Below are 17,598 nucleotides of genomic sequence, written 5' to 3'. Positions count from 1 at the left end.
CATCTAGGTATTCCAGTTTGAATTTTGGTTGCATACATTTTCAGATCATTTGGAGGTTAAATGATACACTTGTTAAGCTGCATATTTCCTTACATGTTTTATGTACTTACTGCAGTTGCACGAACTAAAAATTACAGTGGGGCTGAACTGGAAGGTGTTGTTAGAAGTGCTGTCTCATATGCCTTGAATCGACAGATAAGCTTCGATGATTTGACCAAGCCCTTGGATGAGGAGAGCATAAAAGTCACTATGGATGATTTTTTGAATGCTCTTCATGAGGTTGGACCAACTTTTGGTGCATCAATGGATGATCTTGAATGACGCAGGTATGTTCAAGTTTGACATTGTCTCGGTTGAAGCTGATTCCACATCCTTGAAAGCAATTCTACTTGGGGATGTTCAGGAGGACCTATAGATTTTTGTGCTCTGAATTTTGTTAATGTTACATAATGTGGCATTATCTTTAATGTGAAAATGGCTTTCAGGCTTAATGGGATTATCGATTGTGGTGAGAGGCACAAACGCATCCAAGAGAGAGCCCTACTTCTTGTGGAGCAAATCAAAGACAATCAGAGCCCACTTATTACATACCTTCTGGAAGGTCCAACTGGCAGGTAAATTTACATCCAGTTTTCTAATTGATTAATCTGACTTTTTTGCTGATTCAATTTGCTATTTATTCTTTTATGTCAGTGGCAAAACTTCAATGGCAGCTACAATTGGTATAGAGAGTGATTTCCCATATGTCAAGATTGTAAGTTGTGATATTATTGATGAAAGAAAAATAATTACGTCAGTACCATCATGTTAAATGATTAAATCCTCTCATTATTAGATATCTGCAGAAAGCATGATTGGTCTCGGTGAAGCAAGTAAATGTGCACAAATTGTCAAGGTGAGTTGAATGCTAGAACAATTTTAGTAAAAGTTCTCAATTTATTAAATTGTAAATGAAAGAACATTTTAAGTATTTATCCTACTAATTTTGTCCATGCATTGTTTCTATCTGGGTTGCAAGATGAATTAGTTCCCCCTTTGCATATGCAGATGCTGCACTCTAAAGCTATAGAAAATAACTAGATTGTAGATTTGTGGATTTTCCAAATGGCATGCACATGGATACATACATGGTACTCTAGCGATGATCAGTATTGGCGAACAATCCAGTTGTTCTTGGATCAGCATGTTGCAGAGTTCAAAGAATTTAATGCTAATACAAAGTAGGTGACAACAAGGGGGTAAGTCAGATCTTCCCTATCTGTGAAATGAAATATTCTCGTAAATCTGCCTGCATCAAAAGTTGATATATTCAATTTACTTCTTTTTGGATAGTCGCACTATTCATCTAATGTCTATCTCTATAAGGTGATTGTTGAATTAAAGCATGTAACGACCCGGCCTTTTTGGCCTCTTGGGCAGCCCTTGTGGCGGCCCAACTGGCGGCCCTTATGTTGTCGGCCCATTTGGCGACCTCTCATGTCGTCGACCAACGACCTTTGGTCGTGCCGTTACTCACTAGAACTTCCCACCCCTGGCCAGTGGATTTTTGCCTCCCCCAGGATTCGAACTCCAGACATCCAGGCTTAAGTACTAGAGTTTATGAATCCTGGTGGCCAAGTGAGCACTCACGCCCCCACTTGGCTATCAGGATTCATAAACTCTAGTACTTAAGCCTGGAGGTCTAGAGTTCGAATCCTGGGGGAGGCAAAAAATCCACTGGCCAGGGGTGGAAAGTCCTAGTGAGTAACGACACGGCCAAGGGTCGTCGATCGACGATATTAGAGGTCACCAAATGGGCCGACGACATAAGGGCCGCCAGTTGGGCCGCCACAAGGGCCGCCCAAGAGGCCGAAGGGCTGGGTCGTTACAATAAAAAGGCACCTTTTATTGTAACGACCCGACGACCCTTGGCCGTGCCATTACTCACTAGGACTTTCCACCCCTGACAGTGGATTTTTGTCTTCCCCAGGATTCGAACTCTAGACCTCCAGGCTTAAGTACTAGAGTTTATGAATCCTGGTAGCCAAGTGGGGTCGTGGGCGCTCACTTGGCTACCAGTATTCATAAACTCTACTTCTTAACCTGGAGGTCTAGAGTTCGAATCCTGGGGAAGGCAAAAATCCACTACTAGGGGTGGAAAGTCCTAGTGAGTAACGACACGGCCAAGGGTCGTCGGTCGACGACATTAGAGGTCGCCAAATGGGCCGACGACATAAGGGGCCGCCAGTGGGCCGCCGCAAGGGTCGCCCAAGAGGCCAAAGGGCCGGGTCGTTACAAAGCAAGCAGTGAAAATTTTAGACAACTGTATGCATTTACACTTCTTGACATGTGCATGTCCTTGTAGATGAGGCAGCAGGGTGATCTGCAATACTTTAGACCAGCTCTTTGTGTAGTAGGCAAACCAAACGCCAAAGATGCTGCAACAATTCTATATTTAAATGTGACCAACCAGTCATCTGGTTGAAGAGCATTGATTGCCATTTGGATGATCTAAGCTCATCTTATTACTTCATATCTTGTTCTAAACTTTGTATAAAATGGTAAATGGTGGGAGAGTGAATAGCCGGTCATGTATCAATTTTGTAAAGAATGTGCAAGATAATTTGACTAGGGGATTTTGTCATGAGCTTGCTCAGATGTGACAAATATCAGGAATGGTATGACTTCAACTTTTTACTACATTATATGATTTACTACATGCAACTTAATTCTTAATTATCTTATTTTAAGAAGAGACACATAGATCATTATTTTTATCTACATGTTTTATAGGAATTTTCTCTAGATCCTGTACTTCATCCTCTAATTGCTCGGCCTGATCATGTTGAAAGAGCGCTTTCAGCACGTTATTATGATGCAATGACCATACTCCAACCTCAGGGAAAGGAGCTGGATTTGCTCATTGTAATATTGCCTGATAATGATGGTTCTTTTTATGGTATGATGTCTTTCTTGCACTTGATCTTGTTCGACACAACTTGATATGGTATGATTCATAGGTTGGAGGAAGGGGTAGAGTTCTTGTCGATGCATTGTCAAGGCACATTCCTCTTGTTAGTGACTAACCAACTATAATATTTGGTGCTGATGTAACACATCCTCATCTTGGGGAAGATTCTATCCCTTCTATCGCAGTTGTAAGTAATTTTGTCAATCTTCATTTCTTGCTCTATGTATAGTTATCTTGATGTATCTATACTATCTTGATTATATTTGGTTTGTTAGGTTATTGCGTCTCAAGACTAGCTTGAGGTGACAAAATATGCTGGATTGGTCTGTGCTCAGGCCCATCAAGAAATCCTACAAGTTGAAGATTGTGATGAGACTTGGGTTGATAATAATTAAGTGAAATCCTACATGGCATGTGTTGGTGCGAGAAGCATCCGACGATCGAACTTTAGTTTTGATAATGGCAAAGGGATTCAAAATTAAGATTATTTATTATCTAATATGTTCATGGAGCTTGCAGGAAAGTCCTAAGTGATACTTAGGCAAAAGTCCTAGCTGCGGTTAGGCAAGGTGAAAATCCTAGGGGGTGATAACCCTAGGTGAAGGAAAAAACCTAAGGGGGGGGGGGGTAACCTTAGGTCCTAGGGAGTGGTAACCCTAGGGGGTGGTAATCCTAGGTGGAGAAAAATCCTAGGGAGTGGTAACCCTAGGTCTTAGGGGGTGGTAACCCTAGGCAGAAAGTCCAGTTGGTCTGGAGGATCAGACTGACACTAGGTAATCTCTCCTGAGGAGAGTAGGTGAGGATGCGTTCCCCGTACAGGGAATAGTAGGCGTCGGGTCAACCTAGGGTTTTCGGTCGGAAATCTGAAGTCAGACCCGGACAGTCCGATGATTGTCAAACTCTTAATTTATTATGTTTATATCAGTTCCAACTTTATCTTGCAGGGTACCGTATTGTTTTGGGACTAACATATCTTGTAGGTACAAAAGGAACAAGTTAAGTCTCGGATGAATAGTGTCCGAGGCGCCTCCATGGAGCTTGGAGGTGCCTCGGGTGGAAGCCGAAGCCAGCTGTCAAGAAGAGCTGGAGGCGCCTTCATTGGGACAGAAGGCGCCTTGGACCAAGGCTTGAAGGCGCCTTAAACCAGATAAGGTGCGACCAGTTCTGTGCCGATCCACGCGTGCGACTATACGACCTAGAGGTGCCTTAGACAGGCTTGGAGGTGCCTTCAGCACAGTATAAAAGAAGGTCTCGAGGCAGAACTTAAACAATCAAGTTCTAAGCTTCCTTTCCTCAACGTGCTGCCAACGAGACGACCTAGAAGTGCTGCGAATTGACACCGACGACCCGGAGCTCCGAATCTTCAGTTTTTCCTACTGTCGTTGGTATAATTTAGTCGCTTCTTTTAATCATTGTAGTTCATCTTGTAAACAAATTAACGAGCTTATAGTTGTTGCCCACCGAAAGCGATCAACGTGTTAGTCAGAGCCCTAGAGCCAATCATTTGATCATTGTATGGACTCATGTATATCATATTCATGTATATATATTAAGGCATTTGATTTTTGGTTATTATGCTTATTTGTATTAGTGCCAGGTAAAATAAGTATAGTAACGTCCTAGAGTAGAAAGGTTATTACCTATATCAATCGATTGGTTGAATCGATAGTGAGATGATATAGGGACACTACTCTAAATCATTCCTAGTCGAGTATTAACATTCAGGGACAATGTTAATTCAATAAGACTAGCATGTAGGTCAGCTCGATGACTTGATCTCACAAGTCATGGATATAGAGATATCAAGCTGACACATGGGTATGCATTAGAGAATGTATACTGATTGACCCGCCATGAGAAAGTATCATGGATCGTTATATGAGTGTCTTATACTTTCTTATGTGGCTATTAGTATGACTATTAGTCCTTTGACCTGAAGTCACCATGGATCCCTACATAAGGAGTTATGTACTTTGGTTTCGTCAAACGTCACCCGTAACAGGGTGGACTATAAAGGCGATTACTGGGTATGTAATAAATTATGTAGAGGGATGTGAGTGATGTAGATGGGATCTATCCCTCCCATATGACGGGAGCGACATCAATATTCTTGATAGAGTTAGACCACGAAGTGCATGGCCATGCCCAAATGAGTCAACATGAGATGTTGAGCTCATTTGATCGAGTGAGTCTACTTGGAGTTCAAGATTTAGATTGATTAGAGGATGACACGGTCTATGCCTCACATTGATCAATCTAGATGTCAAGGATAGAAGGACATTTGACATATTTTGTGAGGAGTCACAATTGGTAGTCACAAGGTGATGTCGGATCTCGACATTCTTGTAACTTGGGTAGTAATGATGTGTTGCTAGATACCGCTCATTACTTATGCTCCTAAATGGGTTTAGGGCATTGGCAACATTACAAGAACTTATAGGGTCACACACTAAGGACAATTAGATGGAGATTTGGTTCATATGATGAACCAAGAGGATTAGATTCATTTGATGAATCATATTGGATTAAGAGTAATCCAAATTGGGTTAATTGAGTTGGACTCAAGTTGATTCATGTATTCAATGAGTCTAATTTAGATTATGACTCATTAAATCAACTTAATTTAATGAATTAGATTCATTATATTAAGTTGGCTTGAATCATATGGTTGGATTAGATCAACCATGAGAGAGATTTGATCAAGTTTGACTTGATTTGAGAGGAAGAGAAAAAGTCATGTTTGACTTGACTTTTTGCCACATCACTAGTGAGTTGGCAAGATGTGGACCAATAGGATTGCTCCACATCATCAATGTGTGCCACCTCATGGAGGTTACAAGCCTCCATAGCATTTAATGTGGCCGGCCCACATTAAATGAGGAGGTTACACTTGTTGCCATGTCATTTAGTGAGGTGGCAAGATGTGGACCAATAGTGTTGATCCACATCATCCTAGAGTGCCACCTCATGGGGGTTACAACTCTTAATGGTCTCCACATTAATTGGAATTAATGTGGGGGTTACACCTCCTAGAGTGGCCGGCCACTTGATGGCTAAGGGGTTTTTTGAATTTCCTCTCATTGATTCATTCACTCTTCTTCTCCCTTGGGTGCTCTCTCTTCTCCTTCTCCCATTCCTTGGTCGAACACTCCATTGGTGCTAGCACACCTTGTGTTTTGGTCATTTCCTTCTACTTGTGTCCGTGTGGATACATATAGAGGTTGTCTACTTTGACAACTAGAGATTCGGCGATATCTTGGACAAGCGGGAACGCGAAGGGCTTCGCTACAAGAGTAATGATCTTAACTTTAGTGTAGATCTAAAGTTTTTACAAACTCGTACAAGAAAAGGTTTTTCGAAAATTTTGTTCACGAATCTTTGCACGAGATCCATGGCTTTGGGTGACTCGGGGTTTCCGCGACACGAAAAAACGGTTTTCGCGGCCCGAAGAACCCAACAGTGGTATCAGAGCCACGTGCAAAGACTTGTACGAGTTCGTTTGTATTTTTATGAAAAATATACCTTCTGTGATTTTCTGTAAAAACTGAGTTTTTAGAGTTTTTATGAGTAATTTTTCCGTAGAAGCGAAGCACAAGTGTCTCGGCACTTGTAGGCTTCGGCTACCGAAAAGTTTTCTTTTAAACGGCTTCGTTTTGCCCCAAATCCGTTTGGGACAGTGGGGTCGGGTGCCATTAGATCGCAAAGGAGCAACTCACAATGGTTAGATCATGGGTAGGGGCATTGCCCCTAACCCCGCAAGGGAATTTGCTTCGCGATTGCACCCGAAATCGCTAAAAACGAACCCGCCGTGAAGATTTTTCCGAAACGGCAATGTCTCGACCCAAATCATTTTGGGACAACGGGTTTAGGCGCTGTTGGATCGCAAAAGAACCCTCGCGATGGTTAGATCACGGGTAGGGGCGCTGCCCCTGGGCCCTGCAAGGGGATCCGTTCCGCGATTGCGCCCGAAATCGCTAAACGGGACCGCCGAGAAATTTTACTCATAAAAATTGTAAAAATTATTTTTAAAATTACAGAAAAATTATGAAAAACATATAATTTTGAATCATATATTAATTTGTTATTGTCATGGCCCAAAATACCCAATAAGATTGGATTTGTGTTGTAATTCATAATACGGCCTGCGTGCCGTCATATGATTGTGTGTGCTGTATTTTTTTTTCATGGCCTGCGCGTCGTGCCTTTCTCTTATTCTGGTTGTAAATTAGATTTAGACTCGAATGTAACTCGAGTTTCAAATTGTAATGTACAAATTGGAGCGGTGGAGGGTCCACACGAGACGGAGTTCCGAGGCGGGCACGAGCAACACAAGGTGGTCAAAGGGAGGAGCTTGGAGAAGCTGTTGACCCTAGGTTGACCATTCGATCTTCTCATTGGCTTGAGAAGATCGTAGTAGGGCCATGACTAAATCACAAATAGATTAATTAATTAATTGTTATGTATCTGATGCATGTTTAATAATTAATTAATTAATTAGTGCCTTAACGATTAGATTAGATCTAAGTCGTGCACATGATGCACCCTTGCGGTTAGATTAGATCTAAGTCGTGCACAAGATGCATCCTTCTCGATTAGATTAGATCTAGATCGAACCAACTCTAAATGCCTAACTGTGCCGTGATACCTATCATTACCTCAATCACATGTATTGTTGAATCTGCCAAAGCAGAGCAATACATATTATCTTGGTAGGGTACGGAGGGACAATCTTGGTCCCGCCTATCAACGCATGGGTGAATACAAACTCAATTAGATTGAGTATTCCTAGTTACTCGGTTGGATCGAGTCAACTATAGGCATTCTTCCAATAGTTGGAAAGGTAGGACAAAATCACGTTTATATTAACTCTCGGGCGTATTAGCCAAAGCTAACTCGAGTTTTAATATAAATGCGGATATTGATTCTATAAACAAGAGTTGCATAGAGATGTAATTGGTAATCGTTACCTACCGATCATACTAAGCCTTGGGCGTATTAGCCAAAGCTAACTCAAGGGTTAGTATGATGTGGATCTTGTCCCACAAGAATTATAGAATTCAGTGGGAGCATCATTTAATTAAAGGCCTAATTAAATGATTTTTAAAGAATATGATATTTATTTCTGCAAATTTTCTGTTGTAGATAACCATGACGTCGAATACGAACACTTTTTCTCTCCGATCTGTTCTTAAGAAGGACAAGCTCAACGGAGCAAATTTCCTGGACTGGTACAGGAACCTGAGAATAGTTCTCACTCAGGAATGTAAACTGTACGTTCTGGAGCAGCCTATTCCGGAGGCTCCTCCTGCCACTGCCATGCGAGCTGACCGGGATGCTTACAAGAAGCATCAAGATGACGCATTAGATGTGTCCTGTCTAATGCTCGCAACCATGAACTCTGAGCTTCAGAAGCAACTTGAGTTGATGGGTGCTTACGATATGGTTGCACATCTTTGTCAACTATATCAAGGACAAGAAGGGCACTGGAAGAGGAACTTCACAGGACACCTGGAAGATCTTAACAAGAAGAGAAATAAGATTTCTACTTCAGGTATAAATGTTATAGAAGTCAACCTCTCTATTTCTTCGTCGTGGGTATTAGATACTGGATGTGCTTCGCACATTTGTACTAATGTACAAGCACTGAGAAATTACAGAGCATTGACAAAGGACGAGATAGACCTACGAGTAGGCAATGGAGCACGGGTTGCTGTTGTTGCTGTAGGGACTTATTTTCTATCTTTGCTCTCTAGGCTTATACTAGAGTTAGACGATTGTTGTTATGTGCCTGCATTGACTAAGAACATTATATCAGTTTCTTGTTTGGACAAGAAAGGATTCTCGTTTATAATAAAGAACAAATGTTGTTCTGTCTATTTAAACGATATGTTCTATTGTAGTGCACCTCTGATGAACGGACTCTATATTCTAGACCTTGAGAGCTCTATCTATAACGTTAGTACTAAGAGGTTCAAATCGAACGATATGAACCACACCTATCTCTGGCACTGTCGCTTAGGTCATATAAATGACAAGCGCTTATCCCAGCTCCATAAGGATGGTTTACTGGACTCATTTGATTTAGAATAATATGAGATATGCGAGTCATGCCTACGAGGCAAGATGACCAAGACTCCCTTTAGTGGGCAAAGCGAGAGAGCGACTGATCTGTTAGGACTCATACATAGTGATGTATGTGGCCCTTTCAATGTCGCTGCTAGAGGCGGTTATAGGTACTTCATCACATTTACTGATGATTTCAGTAGATACGGTTATGTGTACTTGATGACACATAAGTCAGAATCCTTTGAAAAGTTCAAAGAATTCAAGAATGAAGTACAGAACCAGCTTGGCAAGAGTATTAAGATACTTCGATCAGATCAAGGTGGTGAATACTTAAGCCATGAGTTTCGTGACTATTTAGCTGAGTGTGGGATTCTATCCCAACTCACTCCTCCTGGAACACCACAGTGGAATGGTGTATCCGAAAGGAGGAATCGTACCTTATTAGATATGGTACGATCTATGATGAGTCACACAGATCTTCCGACATACCTTTGGGGCTATGCTCTAGACACGGCAACTTTCATTCTCAACCGAGTTCCATCCAAGGCCGTGATAAAGACACCATATAGGATATGGACTGGGAGAGATGCCCAGGTGTCTTTCATGAGGATTTGGGGTTGTGAGGCTTACGTACGACGTCAAGTCTCAGACAAATTAGGACCCAAATCCGACAAGTGCTATTTCATCGGATATCCCAAGGAAACTAAGGGATATTACTTCTACACTCCCAGTCAGCTCAAGGTTGTTGTGGCAAAGACTGGAGTCTTTCTAGAAAGGGACTTTGTTTCTAGAAAGACTAGTGGGAGCACATTCGATCTTGAAGAAGTTCAAGATGCGAACAATAGCACTGATGCCTCGATGGAAATTGAACTGGAACCACAAAGTGTTGTGGATGATGTTCCACAAGGAGTTGAGGAACAACAACCAGTTCAAGTAGACATACCTCTTCGCAGGTCTGATAGGATACGTCGTCAGCCTGAGAGATACTCTTTTCTCTTGTCTGACCATGATGACATTGTGCTCATAAAGGATGAGCCTACCACCTATCAAGAAGCTGTGATGAGACCAGATTCCGAGAAATGGCTAGAAGCCATGAGATCCGAGATGGAATCCATGTACACCAACCAAGTATGGACTTTGGTTGATCCACCTGAAGGGGTAAAACCCATTGGGTGCAAGTGGGTCTTTAAGAGAAAGACTGACATGGATGGGCTTATCTATAAGGGTCGCTTGGTAACTAAAGGTTTCAAGCAGATTCATGGTATTGACTATGATGAAACCTTTTCTCCAGTGGCGATGTTTAAGTCCATTCGGATCATGCTTGCTATTGCAGCCTACCATGACTATGAGATATGGCAGATGGATGTCAAAACTGCGTTTCTGAATGGAAACCTACTCGAGGATGTGTACATGACACAACCTGAGGGTTTTGTAGATCCACAGCATACTAGTAGAGTATGCAAGCTGCATAGGTCCATTTATGGACTAAAGCAAGCTTCTCGGAGCTGGAATCTTCGATTCAATGATGCGATCAAACAGTTTGGTTTCATCAAGAACGAAGATGAGCCTTGTGTCTACAAGAAGGTTGTAGGGGGCATAGTTGTTTTCCTCATATTGTATGTGGATGACATACTACTCATTGGGAAGGACATCCCTATGCTTCACTCTGTCAAGACCTGGCTAGGGAGTTGCTTCTCAATGAAGGACTTAGGTGAGGCATCCCGCATTCTTGGGATACAGATCTATAGAGATAGATCTAAGAGATTGATTGGCCTAAGTCAGAGTACATACATTGACAAGGTACTCCTTCGGTTTGCCATGCAGAATTCCAAGAAGGGATTTTTGCCGATGTCACATGGCGTGAGTCTTTCGAAGACTCAAGGTCCCTCTTCTAGAGAGGAGAGAGATCGCATGGATCAGATCCCTTATGCCTCAGCCATAAGATCGATCATGTACACCATGCTATGTACTCAACCTGATGTCTCGTATGCTTTGAGCATGACGAGCAGATACCAGTCAGATCCAGGTGAAAGTCACTGGATAGCGGTCAAGAATATTCTTAAGTACTTACGAAGGACTAAAGAATATTTCTTGATATATGGAGGCAATGATGAGCTAACTGTAAAGGGTTACAGTGATGCCAGCTTCCAGACCGATCAGGATGATTACCGATCACAGTCAGGGTTCGTGTTTTGCTTAAATGGTGGTGCTGTGAGCTGGAAGAGTTCGAAGCAGGACACAGTAGCTGATTCTACAACAGAGGCCGAGTATATTGCTGCATCAGAGGCAGCAAAGGAGGCAGTTTGGATCCGCAAGTTCATCACTGAACTTGGGGTGGTTCCTAGCATCGCTGATCCAGTTCAGCTCTATTGTGACAACAATGGAGCTATAGCACAGGCGAAGGAACCTCGCTCACACCAGCGGACCAAGCACATACTACGGCGCTTCCATCTCATTCGAGAGATTATCGATAGAGGAGATGTGAAGATTTGCAGAGTACCTACAGAGACTAACATCGCAGATCCCTTGACCAAGGCTTTGGAACAGAGGAAGCATGATGGTCACACTAGGTCATTAGGCCTTAGAGCCTATACTGATTGGCACTAGTGCTAGTGGGAGATTGTTAGTTAGAGCCCTAGAGCCAATCATTTGATGATTGTATGGACTCATGTATATCATATTCATGTATATATATTAAGGCATTTAATTTTTGGTTATTATGCTTATTTGTATTAGTGCCAGATAAAATAAGTATAGTAACGTCCTTGAGTAGAAAGGTTCTTACCTATATCAATCGATTGGTTGAATCGATAGTGAGATGATATAGGGAACACTACTCTAAATCATTCCTAGTCGAGTATTAACATTCAGGGACAATGTTAATACAATAAGACTAGCATGTAGGTCAGCTCGATGACTTGATCTCACAAGTCATGGATATAGAGATATCAAGCTGACACATGGGTATGCATTAGAGAATGTATACTGATTGACCCGCCATGAGAAAGTATCATGGATCGTTATATGAGTGTCATATACTTTCTCATGTGGCTATTAGTATGACTATTAGTCCTTTGACCTGAAGTCACCATGGATCCCTACATAAGGAGTTATGTACTTTGGTTTCGTCAAACGTCACCTGTAACAGGGTGGACTATAAAGGCGATTACTGGGTATGTAATAAATTATGTAGAGGGATGTGAGTGATGTAGATGGGATATATCCCTCCCATATGACGGGAGCGACATCAATATTCTTGATAGAGTTGGACCACGAAGTGCATGGCCATGCCCAAATGAGTCAACATGAGATGTTGAGCTCATTTGATCGAGTGAGTCTACTTGGAGTTCAAGATTTAGATTGATTAGAGGATGACACGGTCTATGCCTCACATTGATCAATCTAGATGTCAAGGATAGAAGGACATTTGACATATTTTGTGAGGAGTCACAATTGGTAGTCACAAGGTGATGTCGGATCTCGACATTCTTGTAACTTGGGTAGTAATGATGTGTTGCTAGATACCGCTCATTACTTATGCTCCTAAATGGGTTTAGGGCATTGGCAACGTTACAAGAACCTATAGGGTCACACATTAAGGACAATTAGATGGAGATTTGGTTCATATGATGAACCAAGAGGATTAGATTCATTTGATGAATCATATTGGATTAAGAGTAATCCAAATTGGGCTAATTGAGTTGGACACAAGTTGATTCATGTATTCAATGAGTCTAATTTAGATTATGACTCATTAAATCAACTTAATTTAATGAATTAGATTCATTATATTAAGTTGGCTTGAATCATATGGTTGGATTAGATCAACCATGAGAGAGATTTGATCAAGTTTGACTTGATTTGAGAGGAAGAGAAAAGTCATGTTTGACTTGACTTTTTGCCACATCACTAGTGAGTTGGCAAGATGTGGACCAATAGGATTGCTCCACATCATCAATGTGTGCCACCTCATGGAGGTTACAAGCCTCCATAGCATTTAATGTGGCCGGCCCACATTAAATGAGGAGGTTACACTTGTTGCCATGTCATTTAGTGAGGTGGCAAGATGTGGACCAATAGTGTTGATCCACATCATCCTAGAGTGCCACCTCATGGGGGTTACAACTCTTAATGGTCTCCACATTAATTGGAATTAATGTGGGGGTTACACCTCCTAGAGTGGCCGGCCACTTGATGGCTAAGGGTTTTTTTTTGAATTTCCTCTCAATTGATTCATTCACTCTTCTTCTCCCTTGGGTTCTCTCTCTTCTCCTTCTCCCATTCCTTGGCCGAACACTCCATTGGTGCTAGCACACCTTGTGTTTTGGTCATCTCCTTCTACTTGTGTCCGTGTGGATACATATAGAGGTTGTCTACTTTGACAACTAGAGATCCGGCGACATCTTGGACAAGCGGGAACGCGAAGGGCTTCGCTACAAGGGTAATGATCTTAACTTTAGTGTAGATCTAAAGTTTTTACAAACTCGTACAAGAAAAGGTTTTTCAAAAATTTTGTTTACGAATCTTTGCACGAGATCCATGGCTTTGGGTGACTCGGGGTTTCCGCGACGCGAAAAAGCAGTTTTCGCGGCCCGAAGAACCCAACACAACAATCGCGGGCCTTGGAGTAGGAGTCGCCACAGGCTCCGAACCAAGTAACTCCTCGAGTTCTTGTGTGATTGTATTTTTTTTTTCCGCTGCTTTAACTCTCGAACGATTTCCGACTCCGAAACGCAAAATAGCCACGAGCACTATTCATCCCCCCTCTAGCGCTTTCGATCCAACAATTGGTATCAGAGCGGGGTAGCTTTGAATCGGTGCAACCACCGTTCAAGAAATTTTTTCGTGGTATTTTCAGTTTTACGGAGTCAATTAGAATTAGCTTAATAGCTAAATTCGAATTACTTTTCCTTCAAATCGATTTTAACTCAAAGTCGGTGCAACACCACTCGAGTTCGTTATTTTATTAAACTTATTCCCGCACTACTAATCCAAGACCTAGTCTTGGGACATCTCTACTATTGTGTTTTTGCATATTAACTATATGGCTCAGCAAGAAGGATATAGCATCGTTCGTCCCCCGCTCTTCACTGGAGAAGACTTCGGATACTGGAAAGGATGAATGGAGAATTTCCTCAAAATCTAGTTCGAGACGTGGATGATCGTCAAGAATGGATTGGATCTACCAACTGATAAAGATGGCAAACCTACACCCTGCGAGGACTAGGAACCAGCATTAATCAAGAAGGTGGAGGCAAATGCCAGAGTAACTTGTACCCTCCAGTGCGGACTAACAAAGGAGGAGCTAAACCGCGTCGGTCCATTCTCGAGCGCCAAGGAGCTATGGGAGAAGCTGATCGAGCTTCACGAAGGGACCTCCGATACCAAAGTATGTAAACGAGATTTGTTATTCAACAAATTGTATAACTTAAAAATGCAGGAAGGTGAGACAGCTAGCCAGCTCCACGCCCGAATTCAAGAACTACCCAATGGACTCCATGGAATCAGACAGAAGGTAGATAACAGGGACATCATAAGGTACTCCTTAAACGCCTTTCCAAGGAACACCTTGTGGGCATCCATGGTAGATGCCTACAAGGTTTCTAAGGATCTCTCTACTATTAAATTGGAGGAGTTGTTTTCTGAGTTTGAGCTTCACGAACAGACTAACTCACGTCCGGCCGAGAAAGGGTTGGCCTTGATTGCAGGTACAGGAAGAGCACGCGAGTCAAAATCAAAACGTAGAAACGAACAAGAATTAGAAGAGGAACAAGATTCGGAAGACGACGACGAGCTAACAACCGAATTCGTTAACCTGATGAAGAAACTCTACAAAAAGAAGGGCTTCAACAAAAAGGATGCAAAAAAGGCCATCCAAACCAAAGAAGCCCAAACAAGCTCAAAGGTCAAATTCGAGGTGACTTACTACGGGTGCAATCAGAAGGGGCATATCAAGGTGAACTGCCCGAATTAAAAGGACCCAAGGAAACCAAGAAGGAAGAAGGCTCTGAAGGCAACTTGGGATGAATCTTCTTCCGAGGAATCCGACGACGAAGAAGTCGAGCAGGCGAGCCTCCTCGCATTGACAGCCCGGGACTACACCAAAAGCGAGGACGAATCGGAAGCCGAGTCCGAGAGAAGCCACGAATCCGCATCCATTTCCGAAGGGCCAAACCCCTCTATAAGTAAAAGTCGTTTAAACAGTTTAATCAATTACTTAATGTATAAAGTAGCTAAGTCCAAAGTTTGAATCAAGTCGCTTCTAAAGGAGGTAACACTCCTTAAAGAAGTGACTAATACCGAATCATTGACTAATCCAGCTCAGACTGGAACCTCAACTCAAGTTCAAAAACTTGAGGAAGAGAATTCCAACCTGAAAAGTCAAGCTAAGGATTTGAAGACTACCCTAGAATGGTTTTCTTTGGGGTCCAAGAACCTTGACCTAATTCTTGGAAATCAAAGAGTCGTTTACAATAGAACTGGACTAGGTTTTAAATCTAGAAGGAAATATCGATCTTACCTATCGTTAGACAACAAACTAAATAGTAAACTGGTCCAAGCATAGGTACCCAAGTCCAACCTGGTCAATCAAGTTGGACTTGGTCAATACTGGGTCCCCAAGGATCAAGTACATTACCTTGATAGACCTTATCGGGGCTATGATCCAGGGGGAGCAAAAAGAAAAGTTATTTTAACTAATAAATAATTAAACTATTTAAATTATCTTAAAAAATAAATAAATAAAATTATTTTAATAAATAATCAGTTAAATTAAAATTAATTTAATCTTATAGGAAAATCAGTAATGGAGGCTCCAGAATATCTGGCACCTCCAAAAAGGAACCTACTCGACAGGGTAACTAAACGCAACCTACACGACATGATAATTATGACTAGAATAAAAAGGGCTAAGTTTAACTTGACCCACGGTACTGGTGAAGTATTGGATGATAGTATGTTAGGGAAGCTTAGTCTATGCATGCCTAGGAAGATATGGCTTCGACCTGGTGCATTTGGCTAAGTGGAACTGACCGAAGATACCCTTTATGGATCCTAACTAGTTAGACTAAGGTTTTGTACTAAGTTCAGTGGATAGGACTATTTGTAAAACCTCGAAGGCATGGTTACTTTAATGATGTCCAAGTGACTCACCATAGCCCAGAAGTTTATCCAAAGAATGTCTATTTGTTGAACCCAAAGCTAAACCTGAATCTAACATAAAGTTAAACCAAACCCTATAATTAAACCTAACCCATCTCACAAAATTATAGGATTCCCTGATTGAGAAATCTAGATCGGGTGAGATGACTAAGAACAAAACTTTAAAACTAAATTAAATTAAAATTAAACTAAATTAAATTAAATTAAATTAAATTAAATCAAAATTAAATTAAATTAAATTAAATCAAAATAAAATAAAATTAAATTAAAATTAAAATTAATCAAAATTAAATTAAAATGAAGTAAAATTATAATTAAAATAAATTTAAATTAAATTAAATTAAATTTAAACTTAATTAAATTAAATTAAATTAAAATTAAATTAAAATTAAATTAAAATTAAATTATATTTAAATAAAGTTAATATTTTTCAAATTTAATTAACTTAATATTTTTCAAAATTAATTTAAACTTAATATTTTCAAAAATTAATATTTTCAAAATTCAATTAACTTAATATTTTTCAAAATTTAAATTAACTTAAACATTTTCCAAAATTTAATTAATTTAAACATTTTTCAAAATTTAATTAACTTAACACTTTGTCAAAATTTAATTAACTTAATATTTTTCAAAATCTAATTAACTTAATATTTTCAAAATTTAATTGACTTAATATTTTTCAAACTTAATTAACTTAAACATTTTCCAAAATTTAAGTAATTTAAACATTTTCTAAAATTTAATTAACTTAATCCTTTTTCAAAATTTAATTAACTTAATATTTTTCAAAATATTAACTCTTCAAATTTTAATTAACTTAATATTTTCAAAATTTAATTGACTTAATATTTTTCAAACTTAATTAACTTAAACATTTTCCAAAATTTAATTAACTTAAACATTTTCCAAAATTTAATTAACTTAATACTTTGTCAAAATTTAATTAACTTAATATTTTTAAAAATCGAATTAACTTAATATTTTAAAAATTTAATTGACTTAATATTTTTCAAACTTAATTAACTTAAACATTTCCCAAAATTTAATTAACTTAAACGTTTTCCAAAATTTAATTAACTTAATACTTTGTCAAAATTTAATTGACTTAATATTTTTCAAAATTTAATTAACTTAACATTTTTTCAAAATCTAATTAACTTAACTTTTCTTTAAAATTCAATTAACTTAACATTATTCAAAAAAAAAATCCTGTTAAACACGTAGCCGCGCGTCAGAGGCGCCTCCCACACGAGTGAGGCGCCCTCAATCATGGAGGGAAATCTCCCGCCGCCTTAACTAAAGGCGCCTCGGATACTCTCCAAGGTGCCTTCAACAGCCTACTTAAGGCGCCTTCAGAATAGTCTAAGGTGCCTTAAATCCCTAATTTCAGAAACGAACAGAATACTTTCTGTTCGTTC

The 17,598-nt window shown here is 40.1% G+C and overlaps 1 long non-coding RNA gene across 1 annotated transcript; it reads left to right on the top strand.

The window, feature by feature from the left end:
* Nucleotides 1-584: 584 nt before the first annotated feature.
* LOC122022625 lies at nucleotides 585-945 on the top strand. The gene is made up of 3 exons (XR_006123045.1): nucleotides 585-601; nucleotides 694-754; nucleotides 836-945. It is a non-coding gene; the product is annotated as an uncharacterized LOC122022625 (long non-coding RNA).
* Nucleotides 946-17,598: the final 16,653 nt, after the last annotated feature.

The sequence above is a fragment of the Zingiber officinale genome, chromosome 9B (genome assembly GCF_018446385.1).
Source record: "Zingiber officinale cultivar Zhangliang chromosome 9B, Zo_v1.1, whole genome shotgun sequence".
NCBI lineage: Eukaryota > Viridiplantae > Streptophyta > Magnoliopsida > Zingiberales > Zingiberaceae > Zingiber > Zingiber officinale.
Note: the sequence above shows the minus strand (reverse complement) of the source record. Positions and strands in the feature narration are given on the sequence as shown.